Below are 19418 nucleotides of genomic sequence, written 5' to 3' on the forward strand. Positions count from 1 at the left end.
ATTGGAGGATGTAAACACATAAGCCATATACTTAACTTCTAATATGTGCTATTGTGCTATAGCCAGTTACAATAGTATAATGTGACTCTCAGGCATGGTAATCCTTGCTCTATACTAAAGACTTGTAGTTAAGCCCCAGAGAGCTAAGGGCCAAAGCCAAAAAGAAGTAAACTAACCTTCACACACACATGGGGAGGCTGTTCGTATCTCCCTTTCATTTTTAGCTGGGTCCACCTGTATGTATTAATTACCAGCTTCCCACGAAAAGTTCCTGCACACAAGGATGCTGAGCACCGGAGATGCTCCAACCTAAAAAATATTTAGTAAATAACCATCACTAAGTGAAGGCCACACTGTATAAATTTCGAATGAAGAGTTGTCAGTTGACCATTCCCACCCAATGTTTCCTATAAGGGACACCCAAACGAGGATAGGTGTATTAGTGGCTGCAAGGGTCCAAAATAGGCTGAACCGGTGTTAGACGTGCCTAAACAAAAAATAGGTATTTTAGTATGTAGAAAATTAGACTTGTTCTAGTAACACTGATAGAGGACATGCTTGGGCAGTCTACCAGGTATTTTAATATACAAAAAAGGACTTAATATAGTCCCATTGGTTAGAAAGCCCTCTCCAGTGGGGTGTAACAAATTCTAACAGCATGCAGAACCAGCTGTAATTGGTACATACAACAGATAGAGTAAACAAAGCCTAGTCAATCCAACAGGCATTTTAATATACCAAAGTGAAACTTGTCCTAGGTTCATGAATTGGAGACCCTCCCCAGTGGAATCCAACAATTCCAACAGCATATAATGTCCGCTGTACTTGCCTCAAAAAAGAAAACAATTAGAAAAGTAAGTCACCTAAATAAAGGCTAGCCTCGCTTAATAGCATTCAGCCTCTAAAAGTCAACGTGCAACACCTGAAGCACACAGCAAATGTGGTCCCACTCGCGGCGCCTGTCACTCATCCAAGGGCAAGCTCTGGCAGTGAGACGTTCTCAGCAGCACCCTCTTCATATCCGTCGGGGCTAAAATAGCGTTCATTCCATCACGTGATCACTTCTCAATGTCACGTGGGCACGCATTCAGCCGCACCGCTCAAGGCTGGGGGCTGGATCCCAAAACGGAGCCGTGCTCGCGAACAAACACGAACGGCTCTCAATTAGGATACGTGCGGCCATAGCAACAGTGCTGTAAGCACTGAAGCGAGAACCCATTGGACCAGGCTCGTATGATCTGACCGGCCAAGTGACCCCATCAGAAGAGGTTAGTTTGTTAAACCACATGTAAGAACCAAAAAGCACAATATGTATTTATAGCTTAAGTTGTTCATGGTCAGCACCATCTTTTACCAAACGTTGGAAAATGGTGCTATAATAGCGGCACATAGTATTTAAATAATGAAATTTCCCCAGAAGTCTTTAAGACAAATAACAAGACCTAATTAAAGTGAAAATAATGGGGGCTTAGGACCTCGGGTCCTGTTTGCTGTATTAGCTGCTAACTTGAATAGATTAAATTAGCTAGGAGGAGCCGTGGACCACGGGGCTATGATTTATTATTCAAGTGCCATAGTTCCAGGATATTTAGACCCAAAAGGCACAAAAGGTGAAATCAATTGCTCGAGTGCCATGGTTCCAGAGTATTCAGACCCAATGTCAATGTTTTTAGGTTAAATATCCACAGTTGTTCTTTGTAGTCCAAATTTTTCAGCAGTTGGATCTGATTTTGGGCATATACTTTTTCTATACAAAACCACTCCAATTGATCTGCCGTATGTCCCATCTAAAAAAAATGGATTACCATGGGGGCATTGAGGTTCCGTGTTCTGATCTTAGACCGATGTTCATTGATACGGGTACTCACCTCTATAGTTGTTTTCCCAACGTACAGCACCTGGCATGGGCAGCAAATAGCGTATATAACATTCTTGCTCTTACACGTGGTAAAAGTGCGAAGGTCTCACCTTTTATTGTGTGAGCTAAATGAGGTAGTCTTATTTGAAAACTTACATGCAACACATGAAGTGCATGGATAATGTCCCACCACTGGATTCAAATTGGTATCTCGAATGGTATGAATTTTTGGGGGAATTCTACTGGCACGAGTTATCTTTTGCTTCAGATTTTTGCTTTTTTTGAAAGCAAACATGGGTTTAGATATAGTAGTCCCTGATGCATTTAGTATTCGCCAGTTCTTTAGAATAATACCTCTAATTGCATTGCTGTGTTGACAGAAAGTTGAGACACATACTAGCTCCTCTTTCTTACCAGTATCATGCTTGGGTAACAATAGCAGATCTCTATTCATAAATCGAGCTCTCTTTTTAGAATGTTTTATGAGTTTCCTGGGGTACCCACGTTCTAGTAATCTTTTTTCCAGAATTGCTGCGTGTTTTACAAAATTAGCAATATCTGTGCAATTGCGGCGTAGCCGTAGAAACATACCGTAAGGTAAGTTGCGGAGCAGACTGGCAGGGTGTTGACTTTCATATTTCAATGTTGTGTTTCTCTCTGTGGGTTTCATATGTAATTCTGTACAAAGGTGCCCTTCTTCAACAAAAATGGACATGCTATGTAAATTGTTTTTTACAAGTGCAGATTAAATCATGATTTGTTTCATATATTAAATTTGTATCAGGTTCAATCAAATTCCTTGATACTCAACTTTTGAACTGTATGTTTGAAAGCCAACAATTGTACACGTTCTTGCTTCACATCTAGGTTACGTTTAAGCATTACTCTAAAGTTTAAAGATAATTTTAATATTTTTTCCAAACCAGCGGTGTGGGAGATTTCTAAAGTATTTTGTTGTGTTGTGGCTTGTTGGCGCATGGGTAGTGTCATGCCATGTACATCCAGTTTGTCTTTGGAGCAAATTTCAATTATTGGTTGCATTTCTTTTTTCAATATTGTTTAATTGAATTTTGAACAGCTTGCAAGAGTTGGCATCAAGGACATACAATTGATATATTTGTGTGCTAATTGGTTCATGACATCAGTGGCATATGAGTTATGGCCATAGAGTGCATGGATGTTCCTGGTTTTTAATATTGATTGTGCTTCTTTAGATAGTACACCAACTCTAATACTTTTTAAAATGTTGGCGTATGTGAGATCTGCAGACTGGCGCATGTTTTTCAGTTAATTCTCTGTATTGGAAATGTTGCCAAAGGTTGACGTTTCCTATGCTGCCAAGAGTTTTACAGCACAGTTTTTGCCCTAAGGTTTTAAAAATAGTTTTAGCTTTCATTGGTGTTAATTGAAGAAGATCACCGCAAACAATAATGTGTTTTCCTTCAAAGAGCTCTTTGTCGTCTGTTTTAAGGACCTATTGTAATCTGAGGTGAATCAAACCCAACATTAGGTTGGAGACCAGGCTCACCTCACCAATAAACTGCATTTTCATTTGTTTGAAAACTCTGCATAGTTCCATTGCAGCTTCTGTAGAAAGTTTGTAATAGTCTAATTTGTGTTGGTGTTCTACTGGAAGGAGTAGTAATCGGCGTAAAGTGACACCGCTTATGTTGTAGGCAGCTAAACCTGTGGGGGCAGTTACAATAGCTGACAGTTTGTTGTTTGTCAATTGTTGGAGGAACTTGCTAATGATTTTGATTAAGAATGTTTTGCCTGAACCAGCTTGACCACTACGTATAGCAGTATAGGTTTGTAGTCTTGGCAGGTACAATATTTATTTTCATGTTGCTGACCATGTTCAATTTGTTTTGTTATTTCTTGGTAAATGCTACGCTGCTCATTGTTGAGTTGTGATTTTAGTACAGTGAAGTCTTCTGTAGATTTTTCATACTGACACATGGTGTTTTCTAATTATGTCATGGCTAATACTGCCTCATTTGCTATTAGTGGCTGTCAAAGTGGTTCTTGGCTTCCTGTTACAGAAGGTTGACTACTGTCATGAGTGTCCACATCTAGTTGGGCATGTAGTTCTTCTCTGTGTTGCTGTTCATTGTGCAACATTGTTTTGTAGTGTGTATAGTTTACATCTGTTATAGTACTTTCATTTGCTTTGAAAGCATCTTCATAGGAGTCATAGGTATCTAGTAACTCTTCTTCTTTTCTCCATGGTTTAAAAAGTTGTAGCAGACATGTAATATAGTTCTTTATGTTGAGGAGTTTTTAATGACAATTTGATATGATTTATTAGCTTTGTCTGGTAAGTTTCACTAAGCTGCACTCACAATTTGCCACTCTGTATCTACCTTTCTTTTCATGTGGTTTTATATATTTTTGTATGTGAAGTTTTGGGCTATGTGGTAGAGACACATGGCTTCCAAATTGGTACTCCTCTTTGGGTAGTATGTGTCTAGTAAATTCTTTTTTAAAATGTCTTGGCTGTTGGGATAATTTTTAGCTATTGTTTTTATGTCCTCATATCATTTGAGACCTCTTTTTCTACATTTAGCAGGACCAAGACTTAGCCATACTATGTTTTCAGATTTTCCATACAAGGCAGTACCATTTAAACGGTCTGCAGCTTCATAGCAGCCACATTCTCTATGAGAGAGCATTTTTATGCCTAAGCTGTACTATTTTTGAGACAGTCATTTGTCAGATGATATGTAATCTCAGAGGTTTTGAAGCTCCTTGTTTTCTGCTTTGGTTAAGTAGGCTTTGACATATCCTGCAACTGCAGTGGAATTGTCTGCAATGTACTGCACATCTATGTTTGCATTCCATAGGAGGGCAATGATTGCATTATAATCATTGATATATTTTGATTATTCTGTTCTTTTTATTTAATATGTGTTCTTAGGTGATTTACCTTTGACATTATGGCCCTCATTCCGAGTTGGGGTGTAAGCAGTTACCGGCACCGGTAAGGATGCCGGTGCCGGTAACCCCCTACCGCCTATTCCGAGGTCCCTTCGCGGGTCCCTCCAGGAACGGCTGGTCTGACCAGCCGTTCTTAGCGGGACCCATTAAGGGACCTTGGAGCTAATAACAGGCCCACAATTTGTGGGCCTGTTATTAGCGCCTTCCCCGTTCCCATTGAGCCCAATGGGGGCTCAAATCGGAATGGGGAATGGTATTTGGCATGGGGACGTACCGGGCCTGCATAGGTCGGAATGTCCCCGTTAGTCCCCATTCCGCCTACCCAGACCCGAGTTTGGAGGCAGCCATGGTGCTAATAGCACCATGGCTGCCTCCAAACTCGGAATGACTCACTATGTCTAACTGAAGACATGAAGTTGTTTACTTGACCTGTTGTTGTAACTGGTCTAGGGAAACCAAAGCGGCATTTGGTATAGTATTTTCCTTTGTTTTTATATTTGTGACAACAATATTTCCCACATTTGTGTGTTTGAAATTGTAAAATGTGTGCAGGAAGGTCACTTTGGGCCTCATTAGGACCCAGGCGGTAAGGGGTTTACGGCGGCGTAAACAGCGCCGACCCTTACCGCCTGATTCCGAGGTCCCTTAGCGCCATGGAGGATTTAACACCTGCTTTTAGCAGGTGTTAAAATCCATGGCGCTAAGGGACCTTGTTGTTAATTACGCCACCGTAATTTACGGTGGCGTAATTAACGCCTTCCCCACTCCCATTATGCCCTATGGGGTAAAAATGGGAATGGGGAAGGGTAAATGGGGATTGGGGACTTACCGCCCCGCCAACCTCGGAATGGGGCGGTAAGTCCGCCAACCACCATGGCGTAAACGCAGTTTACGCCATGGTGGTAAAGGTACGACCCAGGCGGTAACTTACCGCCTGGGTCGTAATGAGGCCCTATGTGTTGTTTGTGAAGGAATTTCACAAGTGACATATTTTTGGATAAACTGAAAAACAGTGACATCACTGTCCTAACCAAATTTAGGAGCATCTTTAATCCATAAAAGCATGTGGATGTGTGGTGCTCCTCTGGCTTGGTATTCTTTTCACCAAAAGAAGTGTTGTACTTCTCGGAGGGGAGGAACACTTTTATTACAAATAAAGTGTAGCATAGCAATGAAACGATGATGAAAATATCTTGATACATTTACAGGATCTAGAGAGCAGAGTTCTCCTCGTGTTTTTATATCTATGGCCCTCATTACGACCTCGGCAGTAGCCATTCCGCTATTGGCGACATGCTGCCGCCGAAATCCTGTCCGGGTCCGGGTCCACAGAATGAGGAATTACCGGGCCATTCCGAGTTTGTCTTCTATTTTGTATGTTATGTCTACAGTTTTTGTGCTACTTTTATTAAAAGTCCTACGGCAACACACACACACATGGTTTGGTACTTCAGCGGATGTACTTTTAAACTTTAGTATTTCTTTTTTGTATGTGTGTAATAGAAGGTTGCTATTTGTATAGTGGTTGCTAGTTTGTTGTACAGCTATTGCATTTTGTAAGTGGCTATCACTTCCAAAATATTTTCTCTGGATATGCTCAATTTCTTCGAAGAAATTGTACCATGTAGAAGATTGTTATTTAAATTGGCTAGTTCTTGGACTACATTTCTTATAGCTGAATAATGTGTTGATATCATTTTGATATGATGGAAGGTGGTTTTGCAAATTGGTCCTGAAATGCAGGCTAATGAATGTCCCTGTAGTCCTGTGTATTTGCGCACTGGACAGGGGTCCATATTTTGTAGTAGTTTCATTTTGAATTTGTCTTTGCTTTTTACATACTGATTGAGGAACTGGCATAAAGATTAGAATTTTCTTTTGGCACATTGATGTGCATGGCCATTTGTAGACTGGTCATTTTGGTTTAGTGGAATGGAGAGGTGATACTAAGTTTTCTGGGGATATTTTTGTGAGCAGCGTTTCTTGTTCCATAATGGTATTATTAAGTTTGTCATACCCTTGTCCACTGCTATGTATGGCAATGGGGTTTGTTTGCTTTTGTTTGGATGGTTCTTCATGAAAATATGGTTCTGTGCTCGTGGTATGACTCCATTCACCTCCACAGATGTTTAAGAAGCTATTTTTGTTGATAATCTGTTTATTGAGAAGTCTTTTTTGTAGTTTAGTAGTTAGTTTTGTTAGTGGTTTCATTCTGTTTAAAACTAAAATAAATAACTTCCTTTTGCGAAGGATTGCACTGTCTGTGAGTGCTTCTAGGATTCATTTTCTACGGTAGGTTTTAAGGGTTGTGCATGATTTCTCTCCTGTTTTTATAAGGTTCTGAAGGACTCTGTGGCGGAATTTTTTTTGTAAAATATTTTTTTGGTATGGTTACTTGCCACTACATCAAAATGTATAGGAGCCGTGTTACCAGTAGTGGTAGGTGAAGTCTTGGTACTCACTTTATGTTTTGTTTTACATTTTGAAAGAGAAGGTAACGTTTCTGTGCTGGAAGCTTGTTTTGTTTCACTTAATGACTGCATTAGCTATTTTGTTTGAACTTTTTGTACACATTTTGATAGAGATGGATGCTTATTTTGGCCACTTTTATTTTCATTTGCTCTACTTCTGTGTTTTGCTTCTACGGAGTTGCTTTATGGTTAACATTCTTTGGGGTCTGTTGGAGAAAAAAAGAAAGCGTGGGTTGGGCTGTTGTGCAATGTATGTGTGCTTTGTGCATGAGTGTCTGAGTATGATGGTAAGGATGTATGTGGAGGTGTGTGATTGTGCAATGGGCCGCTACATCAAGGTGGGTAGGCTTTTTTGTAGTTGTTTGTTACTATACTGGGGTTAGGATGACAATACAAAGTATGTAGCTGGTGAGGGGAAGCACTAATACTAAATCTAATGGTACTGGGTGAATACACTTGTTTGTGCTACAATAATAGAAATCTAGTGTGTTTGAGTAACAGTTAAAACATTATGGTAGTATTGCACTTACTTTTTTGTATCGAAAGAGTAGGTTTTTTCTAAATTCTTGTTCGTACTTCAGACGCTGCTGCTTTTGAGGAGAATGCTCTTCACTGTAATTTTAAAAGAAAGAAGTTAGTAAATATGTGTTTTTATAGCACTGTTGTTAATGTAGACATTGATTTTTGTTGTTGTTGCAGTATTAGTGTTTCTGATAACTGTGCATTGTATGTACTTGCTCTTGCCTTTACCTATGTGCATCCTGTATATTTTACTTAGAAACTGTTAGTTGAACATGCTTTACAAATGAGTATAATAGTAAGTGTACAGAGCACACTTGGCTTCTTAAGGCTGTGTTATTGGATATTAGGAGATAGAAGAAATAATCATATGGTTTTTTTTGCTATTTTTACAGGGTAAATTACAGGAATTGTACAAAAAACATGCAATGTATGCATTTGTGAAGGTGTGGGAAATAAAGCATAAGGATTTAGGGGGTAATTCATAGAATTCAGCGCACAACGTCCATAACCAGCCATGGCACAGAGTGGTGCAGCGACCCTGCAGCAGCGCCAGTTACGCTCCCAACCCATCCCCGTGCGCCATGAACAGCGCACAAATCCCGTACATGGCGCACAGGCCAGTGGACCAGCATACAGCCCCCCAACCACGAAAACGTCTGTAAAACTCCCTGCGCACCCCTCCAAATACACGTACTGCGCGGGGAGAATCACACACGATAGGCCCTGTGCGAGCAAAGTATGTGTATTTTGAGGGTGCGTGGGGAGAATCACATGCGATAGGTCCTGTGTGAGCGGGGTACATGTATTTCGGGGGTGCGCAGGGATAATTACATGCGATAGGCATTGTGGGAGCGGGGTACGTGTATTTCGGCGGTGCGCGTGGAGAAACACACGCGATAGGCCCTGTGCGAGCAGGGTACATGTATTTCGGGGATGCGCGTGTAGAATCACACGTGATAGGCCCTGTGCGAGCGGGGTACGTGTACTTCGGGGGTGCACGGGGAGAATCACACGTGATAGGCCCTGTGTGAGCGTGGTACGTGTATTTCAGGGGTGCGCTGGGAGAATCACACGCAATAGGCATTGTGCGAGCGGGGTACGTGTATTTCAGGGGTGTGTGTGGAGAATCACACGCGATAGGCCCTGTGCGAGCAGGGTGCGTGTATTTTGGGGGTGCGCAGGGAGAATCACACGTGATAGGCATTGTGCGAGCGGGGTACGTGTATTTCGGGGGTGCGTGGGGAGAATCACACGCGATAGGCCCTGTGCGAGCGGGGTACGTGTATAACTGGGGTTCACGGGGAGTTTCACACGGGATAGGCCTTGGGCGAGCGGGTACGTGTATTACTGGGGTTCACAAGGAGTCTCACATGTGATAGGCCTTGTGCGAGCGGGGTACTTGTAAGACTGGGGTACCCCCATGGGAATTGGCAGTGTGTGTCCTCCCAGGTGAGCCCTCACCACCCTCCCTAGGGCTTGCAGGCAGCCCACACAACAGGGGACTACCCTGCACCCCTGGCCATGCCCCGCAGGCAGCCCATCCACCCTGGCCATGCCCCCCAGCTAGCCCACATGTCACCATGTACAAGTGAGCACCGACTCATGTCCCCCTGCGCCCCCCCAGCAGTGACGGGCACCTGCCAGCAGGCCCCGACTCTTGTCCCCCTGCACCTCCCCACCCAGCAGTGACAGGCACCTGCCAGCAGACCCCGACTCATGTCCCCCTGCACCCCCCCAGCAGTGATGGGCACCTGCCAGCAGGCCCCGACTCATGTCCCCCCCAACACGTCATAAAGATGCACAATCATGGCCCTCATGTCCACCAAAATCCCACAGCACGCCACCCCAGTCTTGAGATGCAATGAATTTCCCAATCCACCCCACACTGACATGCCTACCTCATGACACAAACCAAAAGTCAACTATGTACATCAACACATGTCCGTCACACACACACACACTGGGTGCCATTGATTGTGTAAACCCACATTTTAACATGCATGAACCCAATAGGTGAATTCCACACATGGAAGTAAAATATGAAATGAAATGCATGTCCAAAACATACTAAAATGAAATGTAGAACCAATCCAAAGAAATCCAAAAGAAAAATCGTCCAAACTCTACGTCCACCAAAGCAAATGCAAAGGAAACATAAAATGTAAAATCCATTGATCCATGGTGAACAAAAAAGATAATAAGTTCTCACAAATCCAATGTACAACTATGTACAACGAATGTTCAAAGGGTCCATGAGCCCAACGAAAGAAATTAAACCTATCAAAGAAACTACCTAAGAAATAACTATATACAAAAGTGTGGGGCAAAGTCCAATCACCCCAAAATAAAGCAAAAGGAAAATTAAACCTAACACTAAAAACTATATACAATGGCGTCGGGCTAGTCCGACGGCTCACTTTCTGATTTCCCGGGCCAGGGCATCATCGAACTCCTGCTCCTGTCCTGGAGGCGGTCCTCTTCCATGGCCCCGAGTGTTCGCAGGGACGATACCATGTTCAACTCCAACTCCCTGTGAATTGCCTCGAGGCACTTGGCCCGTCTCAGCGCCCTCCGCATGGAGTTCTCCGCCCTGACCATTGTGAGCTGTGCCTGGCCCAACCGCTGCCACATGGAAGACACTCCCAATCCTGGGTCCTCCTGCCCTCTGCTCGATGCCTGCCCCTCGGATGTTGATGGCCCTGAGCCATCATCGCTCCCACCTTGTTGCTGCTGCTGCTGTGCCTGTGCCCTGACTCTTGCTGCCTGCATGTCCTCCTCCGGCTGGGGTGCAGTTGTTGCGGTGGCCACCCCTGCTGGAAGTACGACTCCCGACTGTGTCAGGGATGTGTCCTTCACCAGCATGGCCGCTGGGTCAGAGGCAGCTCCACAGGTTACCCCGGTGATACGTGGGTGGAAAGATGGTATGGAGGACGACTGGCGCATAGGGGGTTCAGTTGAGGAGGGGGTCGGAAGAAGGTCCAGCATACGGAGGAATCCAGCCCTGGTGACCCTTCCCAGTAGGCCAACGCGGTCAACGAGGCATCTGAGATGACCTGCAGTGTCTTCACGAAAACACTGCAGGTCACTTTGCATGCCCCGTTGACGCAAACCTATCCCAGCCAGGACAGGCTCAACCCGGTCCCGGATTGAACGTCCACAGGTAGAGGAAGGCCAGTTGTTGTGCACTCATCCCCTCCATGAAAACGGGTCTGGACGTAGGCATCCCTGCTGGTGCAGAATGATGCAGTCACAGGATCGGGGACAGGATTACACACAAGCACCTATGTGGTGGCCTGTGCTGCCTCCTGTCCCTGCACTGTACCACTAGCACCAGTGGAATCCCCAACTCCTTCCACGGCACTCCCCGACGAGATGACAACCTGGGAGGGGAGCCGGGCCTTGCGTCTCCGGCTGGTAGTGCGATCCCTGCCGCTTTGCTCCACAGCACCCTCTCCGCCCTCTTCATCAGTTGACACTGCAGACAGGGAGAGATAGAACACAGGCATCAGGGCACTGTACAATGGACTGATACACACATGAAAGTTGTTCATGAGTGGCAGTGTCAAACTTCAGACATGGCATCACATTCCCCAACACACATGTCATTTCAACTCATACACATGAGCAAATCAACAGGAATATTGCACCAGGCAGCACCATCCACACACAAACAACAGCACGAGCAGCCGAAGGTGAGCCTGATGTCACATGCAACACGGGGAGTGCAGAACACATGCACACATGCCACCAGACTCACATGCATGTGTATATCTCCACCAACTGTCGCAGTCATGAGATCGCCATCCATGTCACATCTGGCATTCAGCCTTCTACATGTCAGTGTCACATGCATCCATGTTGCATCACAGTTGCACACTTATCAAATACACTCGCATGCACATGTACATAGTGCAGATACATGCAGCAGGAACCAGCATCCATGTGTGACACCCCAACCATGCCACAGTACATACACATAATTTATTACATGTGTGCACCCACACATACATTTGCACAGCATGCTTACCAACACATACACCATCGATGCGTCTCACACATGAGAGGAATCACATGTGGCAGGTTCACGTCCCTGTACATACACATCCATACATGTCCCTACAAAGATATATGTGCAACCTGCACACTCCTGGCACACCACAACATGCACAGTGTCTTATCAGTACGCATGTACACTTACCACTCGACTCCAGATGAGTCTGCCTCTCAAGGACCTGGACGTGGAGCACTGGGCGTATGCGTTCCAGGACCCTCATTTGGTTGTTGGTCAGGTGAACCCGGCACCCCTTGGCATCCGCTGCCTTCAAGAGTCTTGGCCTTGTTGAGGGTCCTGGAACTGAAGTCCTCCCAGCACTTCCGGATGTGTTTCATCTCACAGACTGCCACCACCTCCTCGTTGATGGCAGTCACAATGTCCATCCAGATCCTCTTCCGTCCTTCATTGTCTGCGTGCAAATTTCCAAAGAGGGCATCATACTGCCCCAGGACTTGCTCCAACAGGACATCAACTTCACTGGCACTAAAGCTGGTGGCCCTCTTCCTCTCTGGCTGGGGGTTGCCAGTGGTGCCAGATGTCGGACATGGCAACTCCAGAGGCAGGTGTGGGTGGGCAACTGGGTCCTGGGGCTGGGCTGTGGAGTGATGGTATCCCAGTCGGGAGTCTTCAGTTCCAGCAGGGGTGGACACAGCAACTGCACCCCTGCAGATGGCTGACATGCAGGCAGCAAATAGCAGGGCACGTGGACAGCAGGCAGGCAGCAGCAGATGGCAGGTGGGAGTGTGCTCAGGGATCTGGGGGGCAGGAAAATGGCCTTTTGGGCAGGAGCGTGGTCTTCCGTGTGTTTTCCCGTGGCCAGCTTGATACGGAATGATTTGGAACGTGAAAAAAGTGCACGTCAGCGTGTAAATTGAGGAATGGACCTTAGCGCATAAGCGCATCTGTGACATTATGTGCATGCGCGTTTCCCTCGTGATGTGTGCATAGTGATTCAGCACATGAAAAAACTGCACGTCCGCGTGTTAATGCGTGTAATCTGAGGAAAGGGTCTATGCGCGTAAGTGACGTGACGCGCGCGGGTGTTTCCCTCAGCACAGGTTAAAGGTGAGCGGCTCCCGGCAGTTCACTGTACGTGCCTCTCTTGGAGACCGACGTGTGTGTTGCTACTTCGTGTTGTTTCCCGCACCATCACAACTTCACAGCGATCAAGGACGTATCTCTTCTTTTGGCGGGGGTATTGCGTACGCGTGTTTTTCAATATCACGCTAGTTTGACTGTGAATCGCGCACGCTATTTTTCCCACTGCGGGTGCCCCTGTGTATCGCTTCCCATTTTCGAGGTCATAGTAGCCTGCGTGTCCCACGCGTACATGTTTTTCGTGTCCCTGGGTTCCACGCGTACTGTGGGAGGTTAATTCCACACATATGGGCTACCGGGGTGCGTGCACGGTTTTACTGCAGTTTTGGGGTGCCTGAGCATTGCGTGACCCATCACTTCATCACCGGGGTCACATACAGCCTTGCAGGTGGCAAGGGAGGTGTTGTGTACACCTCCCATTGGCACTTCTCCATCTGTGCCGGCACTACTCCATCTGTGCCATAGTTGGGAGGCCACCAAAGGTGAGGGGCGCCTCAGCTGGGCGTACTCCTTGTGGTGGGCGTGGTCACGAACGGGGCTGGGGTGACCAGGGAGTAGGGGGACTCCAGGGTGTCCAGGGTGGCTGCAGATGGGGAAGAGGCAGGGGTGCGTCAGCTCGGGACGATGTTGTGCCACATGTTGGTGCAGTCATGCCACCACCCCCCGCGGCTCCACAAGATGCAGTTCTCGCATTTGGCACTGGCACCCGTGTGACCCAGCAGTCTGTTTCATCGACTTCCACGAGCCCAAGGGTAGTGGTAGCTGCAGGTGCAGCTGTGGACACCATCACCCAGGCTGAGGGTCTGCCAGCGCAGGCTGTGTTGGCACTTGAGGAGTCCATGGAAGATTTCCAGGTGTTCAGGAGGCACACCGTAGGTGCACTCAGGGCTGCCCAGACCAAGGCACCTGTCCCTGGGGCAGTAATTCCATCTGCTGGCCCGACCAGCCGGGTGTCGGCAACTCCAGGGGCAGATGCAGCCGAAACGACCCCAGTTGTGAATCTACCAACTTGGACAGTCCCGGTCAATGACCCTGGCCCAGCAGATGTTGCTGTGCAGGGTCCATTCAAGGGCACCCAGCAGCCACTGATACAAGTCAGGGCCTCACTCCGTGTTCCACCTGCCACTCCCTTGGCTCATTCCACCAGTGCCACTGCCCATACTGATCAGGGTGGCATTTGCCAGCCAGCGTCCGGACCAGCATCCAAGAGGAGGAAGGTTGGACCTGCAGTACAGTCTGGGACCCCAGGCACAGCTACGGCCTCCTGCACATCGAGGAAGAAGCCTTTCTGCAATCAGTAAATGGACTGCCTCAGACTACGTGCGGGACAACAACCGTAACATGCTAGTGTGGCCGAATTGTCAGACTCCGGCTGCCCATTGTGATACCCACTGGAAGCAAGTTGCGGAAGATGTGAGTGCATTCGGCCATGAGGTGCACACAGCCCAAGAGTGCAAAAAGCGTTGGAATGGCCTCAAACGCAGCGCTAAGGCGAAGCGTGCCTCAAATTACAACATGACTCTGGTAACTGGCAGTGGGCCGGCACCTGAGGATGTAGACCTCACTCCGCACGAGTCACTCTTAGCGGAGTTCATACCACCAAAATTGGTCGAAGGAGTGGGAGAGATGCAGGACTTTGATGCCCAGTCCAGTGAATGTTGCTGCTCTGTGTGTGTCTAGGCCATGGTTGTTTTACTTGTGTCATGTGTTGGGCATGACTGCCACTACATGTCATGTGTACATGGTTCTCATGGGTGTCCTGTGGAAGATTCAACACCAAAAGAATTGAATGATGCAAGGGTTGGGGTAATTGGACCTAAGACAAAGGGGTCATATTTGTCATACATCATATATATATATGGGTAATGCTTTTCGTATAGTTAAAACTAGAAGTGATTTTCGCTACAGTAACTGGGGTTGTGGGGGGAAACCACAAACTATTGGGCCAAAAAAATTGACCCTTTGGTCATTCGATCCTTTGCATTCAAACATTTGCCCGAAAACCGTTTTCATGTGCAAGTCATGCAATGCTTCACTGATGCGTGCCTGTTGTGTAGGATGGTGGACATGTTGAGCAGACAGGGACTGTCCTCATCACCACACTTGCACCATACTCACATGCTAGTCACCCAGATGCCCCTCTGGTCCATGTTCCAGCTCACTGGCCCTTCTGCATGTAGCCTATGTTGTCCTTCCTCTCAGCACTGGGACTATGTCATTGCATGAGTGACATGCATGTGTCCCCTGCCTGTATGCGGGTACTCCACGTAGGCATGCTCCCTTGCCCCTCCTCCCCCCCTATACCCTGATTTCACCATTGCACTGTTTTGCATCATTTTGCAGTACTGCAATGGCCTGTTCAAGCCTCCTGTGTACATGCTAACTTCCACCAGCCAAACTGCCAGACACATGCAGTGGGGTACATCCTCTGTCCTTCATGCAGGGTGTCTCACTTGGACTGTGCAGATGGCAGATGCTCTGCCGGGACCTCATTGCCCATTCATGCTCCATGTGCATTCCATGCGTCCCCCTATGTGTCCTTGACTGGATGATCATTGTAGTACGTGTCCAGGGTGACCTACATTTCATGGCATTCCACCATCCATCCCATGGCCATTTTGGCCCAGTCCTGCATCACACACATGTTTAGGGTGTCACAGTCTGTGTGGGGCACAGTTCTCCCTCAGTTTCATGCCCACTGACTCTGTCCAACTGGTGTAGTGGGTTTTGCACACATGGGTGTACTACTGAGGGTTCGTCATGTGTCCTGCTTACTGTCCCATCATCATCTGCTGTGTTGTCAGTTGACTCAGATGATGCCATTGATGCTAGTCAACACTGGCTGCTAATACACAGGTCTCTGGACACCCTTTTGCTACCATGCAAGGCATCCCTGGATTTTCACTCGGGGGGGGGGGGGTTTGCTTGTAGCCATTCAACCCATTGCATGCACATTGCACGTGATGCCTGAACTTGTCCATGCACTGCCTTCACGTGTTTTGATACACATCATGAAGTACTTGTTCATGTAGCTAGTGAGTAATGTAAACATGTTCTGCACTGCATAAGCCCACTTTTGAGCCATGTAACACCGTTCTACATGCATACTCACTGATGCAATGTCAAATTGACCAGGCATGCGTGGCAGGTTCTCTATTGTGTGTGACATGTCTGCTTCATGTGTTGGCTGTCTGTGTGATGTCCATGTGTGACTGTGTTATGTGCTTCTAACATGTGTACTAATGTTTTTTTTTCTCTCCACTCTTCAGATGATGATGCAATGGAGGCAGAGGATGGTGTTGTCATGCCAGGCACAGGGTTGTTATCACAACCGCAACCCGGCACAAGTGGGGTTCATGGGGTGGTAGACCACGAGCACCCATGTGTGCTACAGTCCATCTTGTCTTTGGCTGGCAATGAGTCCAGCCCAGATGACCACTCTGACGACCATGTCGAGTTGGATGTGCATCACGTCCATATGTCAGGGGTGAGTGATTCTGATGTGGACACTCCTCTTACCGTGACACCTGCACTGAGGGGCCAGACAGTGGTGGGACCTCCGCCTGTGGTGGATCGGGATGCAGGGTCAACCTCCACACCAGTCGCTGATGTGCCTGGGGCATTACGTAGACGGGGGCATGTAGTCGTGCAGCCGCGGGCGGTGCCAACCCAGTGAGGACGCCCGGTCCTTGGGTCCCACAGGTGTAAAGCCCAGCAACGCGGTGGCCGCGCGCCACTGAGGTATACTGGGTGGGAGCAAGAAATGACTGCCAATTCAGAACGTCAGGGGGCAGCACTTGATAACATCGCTGTGAGCATGGAACATGTGGCCCAATCCGTGCTCCCCCCTGCTAGGCAGGTGCTTCTCCAGCTGCAGGCGGCGCAGTCCACGGGCCGCTCGCTCAGGCTGGGCATTCGCCTCTGACAGGGCACGCCAGGCTGAAATGTTGTCTCTGCGTCAAGCAGTTACTGCTCATGCAGTGGCACACATGGAGGCCCTGAAGGCTGAGTATCAGTCCCTCAGATCAACTATGGGTGCCCTCTTGATGTCCCAGAGGGTGCGGTTGGAGGAGAGGTTTGAGCAGCTTGAGCGTACCATCTCGGCTGAGCTACGTGCTTGCCGGGAGGTGCATCAGTTATCCAGCCAGACCACGCAGGAAGAACTCTGTGTTACACGCGTTACCTTGCAAGAGGAAGCACGTGTATCACGGGAGGTTCTGCATGCAGACCTGCGTGTCATTGCCGCACAGAACCAGGCTCATCCGTCTAGCAGACTTGCTGCCGACGAGGGGCAAGCTGCACCTAGGCGTGGTCGGGCTCCTGGCCCACGTCCTCCTATTCTGGATGAGGCAGACTCGGGCGACAAAATATCTCCCACACAGGTCACGCTGTGCAGGCCTCAACATCATTGCATGTGGGTGTTGAGGTGCACCCGGTATATCCCCCCTCCTGGGTGCCCCCCCGTGTCGTATGTGGCCATTTTTGATTTTTGATTTTAGTTTAGTTAGTTAATATCAACTATTTGATAGTAATTTTAATTAGGTTATGTAGGTTGTTCATTGTTAGTTTAATTAGTTAATATAGTTTAATATTGTTTGTCTATTGTGCTTTCATGTGACGGTGTGGTGCTTTGTGGCTTTTGAAAGCATCCACTGTCTGTTCCAGCTGGGCCCTTGAAGCTTGTCTTGTGTATGTGTTTGCAGCTTGGGCTCCTGACTCACATAGGCCACCCCTGCTTCCCTTATCCATGGGCTCGTTAGGATTGTTCGGTGTAATAAAATATTACACCAGGGCTTTGGACTTGCCTCATAACTCTGGCCTGTCTGCTGCTGTACTACTTGTGTTAAAATCCTTAGTGGAGATTGGTTGCATTTCATCCACCCGATGTCTGTAATGATTTTGGGTGAGTATGTGATTGTTTTATCCATTAATTGATGTGGATTGTGATGTATGTCATTTTCTTGCCTGTATATGTGCTTGATGCACTTCATGTTGTAGACAGTAGCCTGCACCCTTGGCCTGTCAAAGTGACACTGATGGTGGGAGTAGTTTGGATGTAGCTCTGTAACCAGGCCCTGTGACAACCAGCATGTAGACACACACACAAGGATGTTTCCAGCTTTATTGCCTTGTTTAATGCCCTTTCTGCAGAAAGATGAGCCTCCAGACTACCTTTGGCAGCAGACACAGTGATCCAGGAAACTGGCCACGTTCGTTGGTGCAGACGTGTGGATGTGTGTGCAAGCAGATGCACAGGGTTTATTCTCAGACGTCAGACAGAAGCAGACGTGTGTCCAGGAGCTCCTGGCAAGGTGAGCAACACAAGGGCCCACGCCGCAGACTGCCTCCCACCAGGCCACTTGCACATGGATGCTAAGCAGTACCTGTGCTGGGGAGCTTTGCCAGGCATTGTTGGAGAAGCACACAGTACAGCTGACATGCGTTGAGGGCCTCATGGCAAGTGTCTTTGCAAGTTGTCAGGGGCAAACGCAGGGGCCATCAAATATATCCTAAAGTACCCCCTGCTCCATTGAAGCAGAGTAATTAGGGTAGTAGTGTTCCTAGCCAGGAACTGATACAGTGCACAGGGACGACCAGCGAGGCTCAGACTTGTGGTGAGTGCATGCCATTTGCATGTGCAAATTGCCACGTGCACTACCAATTTGAATCAGCGGCGACCAGAACACAACTTGTACTGAAGTTGCACCTTGCTATACGCGCCTAGCAGCTCACCCAGGGACCATTGTATCATGTCAGATTACTTACCCATTGGTCTTCCATTTCCCGCGGGGCCACATGCGCCAGCCTTACTGCATTGACAGTGTATGTGCCGTTGGTGGGCATAGCTAACGTATGGGTACGTGGCAGCAGACAGGGGTGTTTGTTTGTGGAGAAGTCATTACTTTGGGGCATGGATGGAGTTGTGTGTGTGTGTGTTGTAAACACACATTCAGATTAGTAACTCACACTCTCTTTGCAGCATTGAAGTGCTCCTGTTACTGGACGTGAGACTGCGCAGGCAGGAGGCCAGCACTCACACCAGAGATAAGTGCCTCTTTGGCTTGCATTTGACTGATTTGGTACTATGTGCATGATGAACATGTTTGCTGTAATTGAGTATGTGTTTTACTGAATAGTTGTATTTTGCCTACTTTCCCTTGCAAATCCACATCCACTCTCCTGCCCCTCTTTCCAGTTATCCTGAATACCAATGCCTGTCCATGCAACATATCCCTGACCCTCTTTCCCCGCCGGGGTCTCAGAGGCCTGTGTTAGTTTGACCTTGCAGGCGCCCAGACCACGGAGGGGGTGGTTGGTTCGTGCTACTCCTGCGCCTGGAAGCCGGAGCTGTGACACTACCCATCAGTTGTTGCATCATCATTGTATGTAATGTACCGTAAATGGTACCCATCCTGTTGGACCATTGTTCAACTGTGCTACCTTGGTTGTTCTATCATTATCTCGGGAGGATAGCTCA

This window comes from Ambystoma mexicanum, chromosome 6q, assembly GCF_040938575.1.
Source record: "Ambystoma mexicanum isolate Mex_15411 chromosome 6q, UKY_AmexF1_1, whole genome shotgun sequence".
Classification (NCBI taxonomy): Eukaryota; Metazoa; Chordata; class Amphibia; order Caudata; family Ambystomatidae; genus Ambystoma; species Ambystoma mexicanum.